Here is a 12,978-nt window from a genome sequence, read left to right as displayed (position 1 = left end):
GCCGCCTTCTGGGGGGAGCTATGTCCTTCCTGTGAGCTGGGGGATGTCCTTCGCCTCCCCCTGCCCTCACTGGATGTGGACGGACGGCTAATTCCCCGACAGGCACTTCGGCTCTTGTGAAACACACATCTCGAAGGAACCCTCACCCTCTGTCACAGCTGTCACTTTTTCAAAGGGCAGAGAGAATATTACAACGGTTTTATGAACTAGGATCATTTTATCTGAGCACTTACCGTATGTGGGGTTGAGCCAGACAAAACTGCTGTTTCAATAGGTCAGAAGGATCTAGAGAGAGCAATTTCATGGATAAATACCAGGCATTTTACTAGACCCCAGGAGCTCTCAGACTTTTCCTCGTCCCCTGTCCCTGTTGAAACTGTCACACCTTGCTCTTCTAATTTGTGCAAGCCCAAGTTCTTAACCTTTTGGTCCTTGGCCGCTTGTATTCAGAAACACACTGTTCCCTGTCTCCCCCCAACCCCCACAGAGAACCCTCCTCAGTCTCACCTTATGAACCCAGAGATTGGGGTTTGTTGGATTCTTGCTTCACATCAAGGCCCAGCTCCCATCACAAGGTTTGCCACTCTTCCTTGCCCCCCACACCGTGGTCTCCGTCAGCCGCTGCTGTATCTGTAGGGATGGGGATGAACAGGGTGTTTCCTGGCCTGACCCAGTATGCGACTGGGCGCTGCTTAACCCAGACGTTCTCACTAAGCAATGTTGCTCTCCAGGCGGTCTTTTTCATCAGGTACTCTCCCTCTCAACATCTGTAGTGACTATTACTTAGTTAACTTGGTAAAATTCCTGTAAAGTATCTCCTTGCCTCTTCCCTTTCACTGTTGGCATCCCCTTGCAAAAGGAAAGCACCACCAAAAAATTCAAGAACCATGAGGAAGGGAGTTCTAGGGTAGGTAAATTTCTCTTGGGGGTCTATAATAAATGTTTGGTACCAAGGAGAAAGGTGACAATTTGTACCTTACCTAAGTGCAAGGAAAAGTTAACGAACTTTAAATACACAGCACTTTGGATTCAGACTGTGCTCAGTTTTAGATGGCCGGGTAATTTCTGCCTTTTGCCATGTCCTGTTGATCAGGCTCACTGCCGGAGGCCCCAGCTGGCAGGAAAAGAGGATTTCGTTTTGGGGAACTTCTGTTTCGTAGTGAACTGAGCTATCATCCGATCACAGGAGGGAGCTGTGGGTTCGTCTATAGGCGGCAACCCTCCTCTCGTGTTCTGGTATACGACAGAATCATCTGGGCAGGTCAGGGAAAATCGCAAAAAAAGCATCCTGCTTCTTAGTTGATAAAGCTGCAACACCAGAGAATTGAAACCTAAACCGGTTAACCTTTCGTAAAAACTGGACTGGGGCCTACCTGCCATCGGCTCTGAACTGGGGCTGTTTCTGTTCACCTATGGAACCATGTGCCAGGTTCAGAAGCAAGAGTTAGCTAGTAACTTTGTTATGTAATTGAGTAGAACAAAGGAGGAAAAATAGAGTACTTATAACCACTATTCTTGTGCAAACAGTATAAAAGTGAAGTAAAAGCGGTAGAAATTTCTACAGTATCTGGCTTTAGAGTGTATACGGTTAATAGAACCTTTGTCCTTTTCAGGGAAAGCAAAACCACCACCTGGACTCATAGCTGGGGAAAGACACTGAGACTGGCAAGGCCGCTTCAAATAAGCGTTCTCTATCACTAGCACCCGTACCGGTGTATTTGTTGTCCCTTTACAATCAGTGTCCCTGTACAACATTTCCAGTCCCCACAGACAACTGACAAATACAGATGCTTCTCTAGAGAAGGACCAGGTTATATTTCCATTTCTTTTCCAGGACTTCTAGAGAAAATAGTACTTGTATGTTTTGGTTCTTTAAATCCTCCTTAGCCCATAGAATTTCAGGTTATACCTACATGTGGCTAGGCTGTAGCTATTCAGAGGTCTCCTGGGGGAGCTTAAAACTTGGGGGAAAACACTGGTTTTCACAGATGCTCCACATGGCTGTCTTTAAAAGACTCAAAACATTTTTTTGTACTTTTCTTCTCTGTTATGCTTGGAAATTCCCAGTGTGTCGAGTCTTTGCAAAGAAACCTTTAGATGTGGTTCATAGGTATATGCATAAGTATCTGTGTAAAACAGTGAGTGTGCAGTGTGTAAATACTTTAAATTATTATGCTAGAAAAATAAAGTTACATACCATGCTGTGGAATGTTTGTTCTGTGATTATAGTGACACCTGCTGGAAGGGCTGCAGAACACAGGCGCAGAGGAAAGGGAGCGAGGGTGTATTTATGCAAAATCCTTGGTGATTACCGATAACACGTCATACAACCTGCCCACAAACTCACTTATTTTCTAAACTACATCTTTCTTGTAGTTTTTCGTTTTTAAGTTTAAAGCAATTTCAAGTAAGTCAATGGCTGTGAAACTAGCCCACCTGTATCATCCCAAAGGCCTGTCTTCAGTAATAGTTTCAGGGACCTGCACTGTGGCTCTTTTAAGATAGTGTGGATTGCAACAACTTCCTTCTGGTGGGATAGACTTGGGAGCAGGATGTTTTTGGCTTTGGGAACTTGTAAATCCCCTTTTCTTGGATGTTCTAAAAAGAGACATCACAAGATCTCAACTTGTTCTTTGTGCAAAAAAACACGCCAAAAGGTAGCAAAACTTGAAAAAGAACGAAGCCCAAACTGAAGGCAAAGGAAATCAATTACTACTAAGTCAAATACTAACTGGGACAAATTCCACCTGGAGGAAACCTACGTAATCATTTCTTAAATAGAAGGTTTAATCTATACTCTTAGTGTTTATGTGTAGATCAGAATTTAAAAAATAAAATGTCATCTGAAACACACAAATTGGAGGACAGTGATAAAGACACTGACTGACTAATGCATAAGCTGGTACTAAATGAATACTAAGAAATAATCCACATCACGAGGTCTATGCTTACAAGTCAAAACTTCTCTTTCAGTGTACTACGTCCAGACCCAGCTTTTCAGGGATTGAAACTTAAGCGACTGTCCAAAAACCTAAACTTAACTTTGTCTTAAACAGCAAACAGGGACTTTAAAAAACCCAAAGAATCCTGTTATCTGATTTTTTTTTTTTTTTTTTTTGGTAGCCACATTTAGCATTCTAATGCCTGAAGGCGCCGGAGTAAAGCAGTCTTGGATTCCTGCAGTCCTTTCTGAGCAAAGATCCTCTGTTTATGGGAACAGCAGGAAAAAACTAGCAATGTTTTGCGTGTGTACCAAGGAGCATCTCCCTGCCCCAGAATGTAATTAAGACATTAAAAAAAGAAAGAAAGAAAAAGCAGTCCATGGTTCCTTATTATCTGACTGCCTAGCTAACCATATTGTTTCTCCTTTCATTCATTTTCTGTCTTCCAAATGGATAAGGCATATTCACATTATTATTTAAACTGTATTTTCCTCTGAACTTACTCCTCTACCTCCGCCAAGTAAATAAGATGTGTGACACTATCAACTAAATAGTAGGATATACAGTCTTCTGGACCCAAAATATGAAGTATATGCCTGGAGTGCAGAAGTGTTCATGTTTCTTCTGAGTAGCATGTAGATGTGTACGGAGAGGGGGCATCTCCAGCCCAGGAGGAAACGCTAACACATCCTACACAGGTGGAATGTTCACCCTTGCCCGGTTACGGTGATCAAACCAAGTGAACAAAACAGTCTGGTCAACTAACATATATTAAAGTAGGTCCATCAAACTCTAGCAAGAAGAAAGCAACGGAGCCAAGTGTTCTGAATGAGAGTTTTTCATAGGGGACAGTTCAATGACCCCCCTCCCCCTTTTTTAAATTACAATAATGAAAACTCCCAACTCCAGAAAAAAGGGAAACAGAAAAAAGGGAACACTTCTGCTATCAGATGGAACACATACGGCCAAACCGTACGTAAATTAACAGCAGGAACCGCACTTGCTATAAATGACATGTTAAAAAAAACACGTGATCATCTTAATCACTAATATAACACGAGCACCTAACATGTGAAGCCGACAGACATAAATGGAAAATTGACAGTAATACAGTAATAGTAGGGGACTTTAATAACCCCACTTACATTAATTGATAAATCACCCAGACAGAAAATTAGTAAGCAAACATTGACCTTAAATGACTCATTAGACCAGATGGACTTAATAGATACATATAGAACATTTCATCCCAAACTGCAAAATAGACATATTTTTCAAGTGCACATGGAACACCCTCCAGTACAGATTACATGGTAGGCCACAAAACAGGAATATACATTCAAGAAGACCGAAAGCATCTTTTCTGACCACAACATTAGGAAAGCAGAAATTAATTACAAGATCAAAACAAAACACTCACAAACACATGTAGACTGAACAGTATGTAACTGAACAACTAATGTGTCAGTGAAGAAAGAGGAAATCAAAACATACCTCGAGATTAATGAAAATGGAAATACAACTTACCAAAATCTATGTAATGCAGTAAAAGCAGTTCTAAGTTCATAGCAATACGGGCTTACCCCAGGAATCAGGAAAAATCGCAAGTTATCTAACATTATACCCAAAGGAACTAGGAAAAGAAGGGTAAAGCTCACAGTAAAAGGAAGGAAATCATAAAGATCAGAATAGAAATAAAGATTTAAAAAAATAATAGGAAATGAAAAGCTCGTTCATTGAGAAGATAAACAAAATTGATAAATCTCTAGCCAGACTCATCAAGAAAAAAAAGACAGGACCCAGATAAACTTAAGAAAAGCAAAGCAAAGAGGGGAAGGGGTGAGGGGTGGGGAGAGGAGAGGAGAGAAGAAAAAAGGAAGGAAGGACTTACAACGGATACAAAGGTTTGTGAGAGATTACTACAATTATTAATTACATGTCAACAAACTGGAAAATCTAGAAAAAAATTAATTTCTACGAGCACACAACCTTCCAAAAAAGAATCACAAAAAAAAAAAAAAAGAAAACCTGAATAGAATAGACCCATACAAGAAATGGAATTAAGTCACTACTTTTAAAACTCCTAACAAATAACATTTTAGGACCAGACAGCTTCACACGTGAATTCTACAAAATACTTAGGTAAGTGTTAGTATCTATCCTTCTCAAATTATTCAAAAAAAAAAAAATGAGTGGGAAGAAATGCTTCTAAAGCCTTTTACAAGGCCAGCATTATTCTGATACCAAAACAAGGCAAAGACACCACAAAATAGAAAACTATGTACCAATATCCCTGATGAACACAGATGTAAAAATCCTTAACAAAATATTACCAAATTCAACAATACATTAAAAGAATCATACACCATGATCAAGTGGGATTTATCTCAGGGATGCAAGGATGGTTCAACATCTGCAAATCAATCAACATGATACTCGACAATAACAGAAAGGGTAGAAGTTCTATGATCATCTTAATAGAGGCAGAAAAAACATTTGAAAGTTCAACATTCATCTGTGATAAAACTCTCAACAAGTGGGTATAAAATTAATGTACCTCAACATATTAAAGTCCATTTATGACAAGCACACAGCTAACATCATACTAAATAACGAAAAGCTGAAAGCTTTTTCTCTAACATCAGAAGCAAGTCAAGGATACTCTTTCCACCTTTATTCAACATAGTACAGGAAGTTCTAGCCATGGCAATTAGGAAGGAAGGAAGGAAGGAAGGAAGGAAGGAAGGAAGGAAGGAAAAGGAAGAGAAGGGAAGGGAAGGGAAGAGGGAAAAGAGAAGAGGGGAGGGGAGAAGAGGGGAGGGGAGGGGAGGGAAAAAGAAAAGGCATCCCAATTGCCAAGGAAAAAGAAAAAGTACCCCTATTCACAGATGACACGATCATATATACAGGAAACACTAAAGACTCCACCGAACAAACAAACAACAAACAACTACCGGGATAAACGAATTCAGTAAAGTCACAGGACAAAACAAATGGACAAACAGAAATTGGTTGCATTTCCGTACACTAATAATAAGCTATCAGAAAAACAAATTAAGAAAACAATCCCATTTACAATTACACCAAAAAAGAATAAAGCACATAGGAATATATTTAACCAAGGAGGTGAAAGACCTGTAATCTGAAAACTATAAAATAACAATGAAAGAAATTGAAGATGACACACATATAAAAGACATTCCACGCTCATGGATAGAAAGACTACTGTCAAATGTTCGTCCTATCCAAAGCGATCTATAGATTCAATGCGATCACTATTACATACTGACAGCATTTTTCAAAGAATTAGAACACATAATCCTGAAATTTGTATGGAACCACAAAAGACGCTGAATAACCAAAGCAATCTTGAGGAAGATAAACAAAGCTGGAGGTCTCACAATCCCTGATTTCAAGATATACTGCAAAGCTACAGTAATCAAAACTAAAGAAAAAAAAAACCACCGTCACGTAAATAGACACATAGATCAATGGAACAGAATACCAAGCCCAGAAAGAAATCCACACTTACATGGTCAATTAATGTATGGCAAAGGAGGTAGGAATATACAATGGAAGAAAGACAGGCTCTTCAACAAATGGTGTTGGGAAAACTGGACAGCTATGTGCAGAAGGATGAAACTGGACCACTTTCTGACACCAAACACAAAAATAAACTCAAAATGGGTTAAACACCTAAATGTGAGACTAGAAACTATAAAACTCCTAGAAGAAAATATACAAAGTAATTTCTTGGACATTGGCCCTAACATTTTTCTAGATACGCCTCCTCAGGTAAAGGAAACAAAAGCAAAAATAACCTATTGGGACTACACCAAAATGAAAAGCTTTTGCACACCAATGGAAATGATCAACAAAATGAAAAGGGAACCTACAGAATAGGGGAAGATATTTGCAAATGATATATTCGATAAGGGATTAAAATCCAAAATACATAAAAAACTTATACAGCTTGACACACAGAATGATCCAATTAAAAAATAGCAAATCCTACACCTAATAACATCTGTTACCTGCTGGAAACAAGGCCATTTGTTTGGCTAACTAAATGTGTGACCATCGGGAAATCCACTCTGGCAGTTTGCTGATACCGCCATGATGTTTCCATAACACACCTGGGGACCAATGTGTCTTACAAGTGGCTGCTGCGGGATTAAGCTACAGTGGGCTCTGGGGAGAAAAAACAGGCAGAGGATCTGAATGGACACTTTTCTAAAGACACCCAGATGGCCAACAGGCATATGAAAAGATGTTCGACACCACTAACCATCAAAGAAAAGCAAATCAAAATCACAATGGGATATCACCTTATACCTGTCAGAATGGCTAAACTCAAAAAGACAAGAAATAAGTATTGGCAAGGTAGTGAAGAAAAAGGAACCCTCATACGCCATTGGTGAGAATACAAGTTGGTGCAGCCAATATGGCAAACAGTATGGAGTTTCCCCAAAAATAATTAAAAATGGAAATACCATATGATCCAGTAATTCCACTACTGGATATTTACCTAACATACCAGCACTATTTCGAAAATATACGTACACCACTAAGTTTATTATAACATTATTTACAATAGCCACGATATGGAAGCAGCCCAAGTGTTCATCCATAGATGAACAAAGAAGTTGCAGCACACACGCACACACACAGGAATATTACTCAGCCATAAAAAAGAAGGACATCTTCATATTCACAACAATAGGGATAAAGAAAAAAAAAACACCAGACCCTTAAATACAGAGAAAAAAAAACGGGTTGTCAGAGGGGATATGGATGGCAGGATGGGTGAAACAGATACAGGGGCTTAAAAGGTACAAACTTCCAGTTATAAAGTAAGTATATCAGAGATGAAAAGTACAGAATAGAAAATAAAGCCAGTAATAATTTAATAACTTTGTATAGTGATAGATGATGACACACTTATGGTAAGCACTAATGTATAGACTTGTTGAATCATGTTGTACAATGAAACTAATATTGTTAATTGTACTTAAACAAAATGACATATGGAGATACAAAAAATAAATAAAGGTGAACAATCCATCCACAAAAAGAAAGAAAAAGAAAAAAAAAGGAAAAGAAAAGGAAAAAAAAAGAAAAAGAAGACAGGACGGAAGGACGGAAAAAGAGAAAAAAAGAAAGAGAAAGAAGAAAAAGAAAAAAAAGAAAAGAATCTCATTTGCAATTGTATCAAAAAATAAAATACCTAGGACCAAATTTAACCATGAAGGTGAAAGACCTACATTCTAAAAACTGTAGGATATTGATGAAAGAAGTTGAAGGATGACACAATAAATACAAAGATATTCTGTACTCATGGATTGGAAGAATATTGCTAAATGTTCATCCTATCAAAACAGTCTACAGATTCAATGCAATTGAATGCAAAATATCAATGGTATTTTTCACAGAACTAGAACAAATAATCTTAAAATCTGTATGGAACCACAAAATACCCCAAGTAGCCAAAGCAATCTTGAGGAAGAACAAAGCTGGAGGCATCACAATCCCTGATTTCAAACTATAGTACAAAGCTATAGTGATCAAGACAGTGTGGTCCTGGAATGAAAACAGACACACAGATCAACGGAACAAAATAGAGAGCCCAGAAATAAACCTATGCTTCTATGGTCAATGTATCTATGACAAGGGAAGCAAAAATATACAATTGGGGAAAAAGAATCTCTCCAACAAACGGTCTTGGGAAAACTGGACAGCTACACGCAAAACAATGAAATGGAACCACTATCTTAAGGCATATAGAAACATCATTTCGAAGTAGATTAAAGACTTGAATGTAAGACCTGAAACCATAGTACTCCTAGAAGACCAGTCTTAGTGGTATTTTTTTGGACAAGTATCCTCAGGCAAGGGCAGCCAAAGCTAAAATAAATGAATGGAAGTACACCAGATTCAAAGGCTCTTGCACAGTGAAGGGACCATGAACAAAACAAAAAGGTAACTCACTAAATGGAAGAAGGTATTTGCAAGTCATACTCGTGATAAAGAATTAATATCCAAAATATACAAAGTACTCACTCCATATTAAACAATCATGTATATCTCACTATCATGTATATCTGAAACTAATAGAATTATATGTCAATTATACACCAATAAAAAAAATAATTTGGCACTGACAAGGGAAATAGTGCTACTTGATGACACAAAGGGTTTTCAAAGACTTCACATGGGAAACAGCAAGGTGGTAATCACTAAAGGGGACAAAAAATATATTTCTAGCAAGACCTTCTTTTGAGCTGCCAAATAGCATTGCCGTCAATACATTGTTGGTCCCTGGTGCAGTGAGCACTGCAGAGGGTTAATATTTGCTCACTAAGTACAAGGGATGAATTCTGAGGGAGAGTCACCACATGAATGTTCATCTTCCTTCTTGGGAAGGAAAAAGAAAGAGTAGTAAAATAACCTGGGATGGCACAAAAATAAAGATTGTCAGTGTTCTGTTACATTGGAAATGTGGTTGACATTTAGAGGTCGGGAACGAGGTGAACGTATTTGGGGAGCTGGGAGGAAGGGTGGCAACAGTAGGGGAGGAGCTCCCAAACCAGAATGACAAATATGGAGTGGATACTGATTACACTGTAGGCCACAGGACCGTTATTAAAGGTCCATTTGTGTGGAAATATTTATTTTATGCACACCGCATAAGAGTAGAGTTAGATCTGGCACCATAGCCTAGTGGTCAAGACCACAGGCTGTGGAATCCCATGGTTTGGAGTTCAAATCCACCAACCCTACTAGCTACACAGCCGTAGGTAATGCCAAACCATAGCCTCGCCTCTAAAATGGAGACCCTGTTAGAACTCTGCACCTCAAACATTCATTGTAAGAGTTAAATGTGTTACCACATCTGAAGTTCTTAGCACATCACTAGCACAGACCTAGCAATCAAGAGATTACTAAAAAATGTACCTGAGATGGAGGGTTGTGTGTTCGTACTTGGGAACCGGCAAACCCTTGAGCCATTCCTAGAACTCAATTTGCATTTATGCCCCTGTGCACATCCCACAATCCCACAAAGGAGATGAACTCGGTACCATGTCTCCTAGAAGGAGTGAGACGAAGTGCAAAGGTTGGGCACACCAGGTGACTCTGGCTTGCCTCCTCACCGTGCTGCTGCAGAAATCTCAAGGCCCCTACTAAGAGAGTGATCCTGACTTGCGAGCAACCATTTGCCCTGGACAGAACTTCAGGGATTAAGAGTGGCCTGGAAGGACCTGGAGGGACAGGAAGAACTCTGAAGAAAAGCTGCTACCAGTGAAATTACTGCTACCGATTTCTGGTCCTGTATTCTACACCTTAGTGCATAAGAGTCCCAGTGGAATCTCCAACTTCAGGAAAGGTCACTCTGAAATGTTTTCATCGACGGGGTTGCGGTTGCACGGAGAGGGTCTGGAGACAGGGCCTGCAATGCCCGCATCCTGACCTTAGCTCTTGTCGGTAGATCCTTCCAGTTGTGCAGGCTAGGCCAGTTGCAGCATTCTTAACTTTTCAGAATGGCTTATAGTAAAGAATGGCAGAAGGGAAGAGGCTCGCCATGGGCACTGAGCAAGTCCTTCCGCTCCCTGAACTCGAAATTGTTTTCAAATGTAGCAAGTGAGAGGAGAGGAGTTGTGAGAAACTGCACACGGACTGAATAAGAAAGCAACGTGGACAAAGGTTAATGAAAAGATGTTGGAAAGGACGGCAAAAATAATAGCGCTGGGAGGAGAGAGTGACAAAAAGGTAAGCACTGCAGGAGGGATGGCTAAAAACATTGTATACTGCTAAAAAAAAAAAAAAGACACAGAATGGAAATACAAAAATGCAGGGAATGCCAGAGGTATTTATGAAGAAAAGCAATGGTGTGGAGTAAGCAGATACCCTCTGTATCAGTCAGGGTTCTTCCTGAAATAGAACCAACGGAATATTTATATATAGCACATGTCATACATAGTTACAGATAGATGTAGGTGTCCTGTATATATGACCATGTATGTGTGCATACATTACACACACACACACACACACACACACACACACACAGCTGACCCTTAAACACACAGGTTTAAACTACACGGGTCCATCTAGGATTTTCTTAACAATGTTTTCTCTCACTTAAGAATATAGTATACGGGGGCACCTGGGTGGCTCAGTGGGTTAAGCATCTGCCTTTGGCTCAGGTCACAATCTCAGGGTCCTGAGATCGAGCCCCTGCGTAGGGCTCCCTGCTCAGCAGGGAGTCTACTTCTCCCTCTGCCCCTCCCCACTGCTCATGGTCTCGCTCTCTCTCTCTCACACGCTAATAATAAAATCTTTTTTAAAAATACACTATATAATACATATGATATACAAAATATGTGTTCATCGACTGCTTATGTTATCAGTAACTTTCAGTCAGCAGTAGGCTATTAGCAGTTAACTTTTGGTGCAAAGTTATACGAGGATTTTTCACTATATTGGGAGTTGGGAACCGCAGGCCCTGTGTTGTTCAAATGTCTGGCGTGGGGGGAGGGGGGCAGGGAATTTGTTATAGAAATTGGCTCATGCAGTTATGGAGGTTGAAAGGTCCTGCCATCTGCCATCTGCGTGCTACAATACTGGGAAAGCCAGTGATAGAATTTAGTCTGAGTCCAAAGTTCTGAGAACCGGGGGACAGCTGGTGTAAGTCCCAGATTCTGAAGGTCTAAGAACCATCAGCTCCAATATCCAAGGGCAAGAGAAGATGGATGTCCCAGCACGTGAAGAGAGCGAGAATTCCCCCTTCCTCCATCTTTTTGTTTTATTCAGACCCCCAGTGAATTAAATGATACCTACCCACATTGTGAGGGTGGGTCTCTCTGCTCACACGACTGAATCCGATGCTAGTCTCTTCCAGACACACTCACACAGACACATCCAGAAATAATGTTGTACAACTCTCTGGACCTCCTCTAGTCCACTCGAGTTGACATATGGAATTAAACATTACATCCTCCTTTTATATATTTGTTTTTTAAATTTATTATACATCGCCTCAGGCACGGGAAGGGGTAATAACTGATCAAGGCTCTATGATTTCCTCAACAAAATTTAATTTGAGCTACCTCAAGCACAAAGGGAGAGGAGAGGGATTTATTCTAAGGTTTCAGAGGTATCTTAGGGAGCCCCAAGGGCAGGGGTGGAGTCAGGCCTACAAGCCTGGAAACTGCCTGCAAAGCTGTTAGGGTCTCATTTCTGCTTTTGATTCTACAAGTACTTTTTCCTCTCTCACTCTGCAAGCTCCTTTCTCAATTTCACAGAAACTTTTTTTTTTAAGATTTTATTTATTTGACAGAGAGAGAGACAGCCAACGAGAGAGGGAACACAAGCAGGGGGAGTGGGAGAGGAAGAAGCAGGCTCCCAGGGGAGCAGCCTGATGTGGGGCTCGATCCCAGGACTCTGGGATCACGCCCTGAGCCAAAGGCAGACCCTTAACGACTGAGCCACCCGGGCGCCCCTCGACTTCACAGAAACTCTTAGTGGAACGTGACCACCTCTCCAAGTTGTAGTTCCAACTACCTGCAGTTTTTACATCCCTAGGAGCAATCTTTGGCCCAGCTTCGAACAGACAGACAAACAACACAAAATGGGCAATGAGCCTCTCCCTCAGTTCACCACAGACTCCAGGAAGTTTTAGCACTTTAAAGTTCTAGGGCATTGGTGCCCACTTTATTCAGGCTCTGAGAGGGAGGAAGGAGGGAAAGGAAGGGAGGAAGGAAAAAAGGGAGGGAGGAAGACAAACTAAAATTCAACTTAGTGATGCCACAAGAGTAGAACTTGAACTGAAAGTAGAAGAAATCTAGAAGGAAGGAGTGAAGAATAAGCTGACGGAGGTGACCGTTGTCATCATAAAGACTCCAAGCTCATGGCAACCACTTTTTCTGACGCTTGCCTATTAGGAATACCAAGATGGAGGCTGTGTGAAAGAGACAAAGTTAATACTAGAACTGGACTGATCCTACACCCAACAGAGGCAAGCCAAGGGATTTGTTAA

The 12,978-nt window shown here is 40.5% G+C and overlaps 1 long non-coding RNA gene across 1 annotated transcript; it reads right to left on the bottom strand.

Annotated features, from left to right (window-relative positions):
- Positions 1-233: 233 nt before the first annotated feature.
- Positions 234-4,621, bottom strand: LOC121100689. Its single transcript, XR_005832394.1, has 2 exons — positions 508-4,621; positions 234-285 (listed from the first exon to the last, which is right to left on the bottom strand). It is a non-coding gene; the product is annotated as an uncharacterized LOC121100689 (long non-coding RNA).
- Positions 4,622-12,978: the final 8,357 nt, after the last annotated feature.

Source organism: Ursus maritimus, unplaced genomic scaffold (assembly GCF_017311325.1).
Source record: "Ursus maritimus isolate PB19 unplaced genomic scaffold, ASM1731132v1 scaffold_5, whole genome shotgun sequence".
NCBI classification, from domain to species: domain Eukaryota; kingdom Metazoa; phylum Chordata; class Mammalia; order Carnivora; family Ursidae; genus Ursus; species Ursus maritimus.
This window is presented reverse-complemented; position numbering and strand designations above follow the sequence as displayed.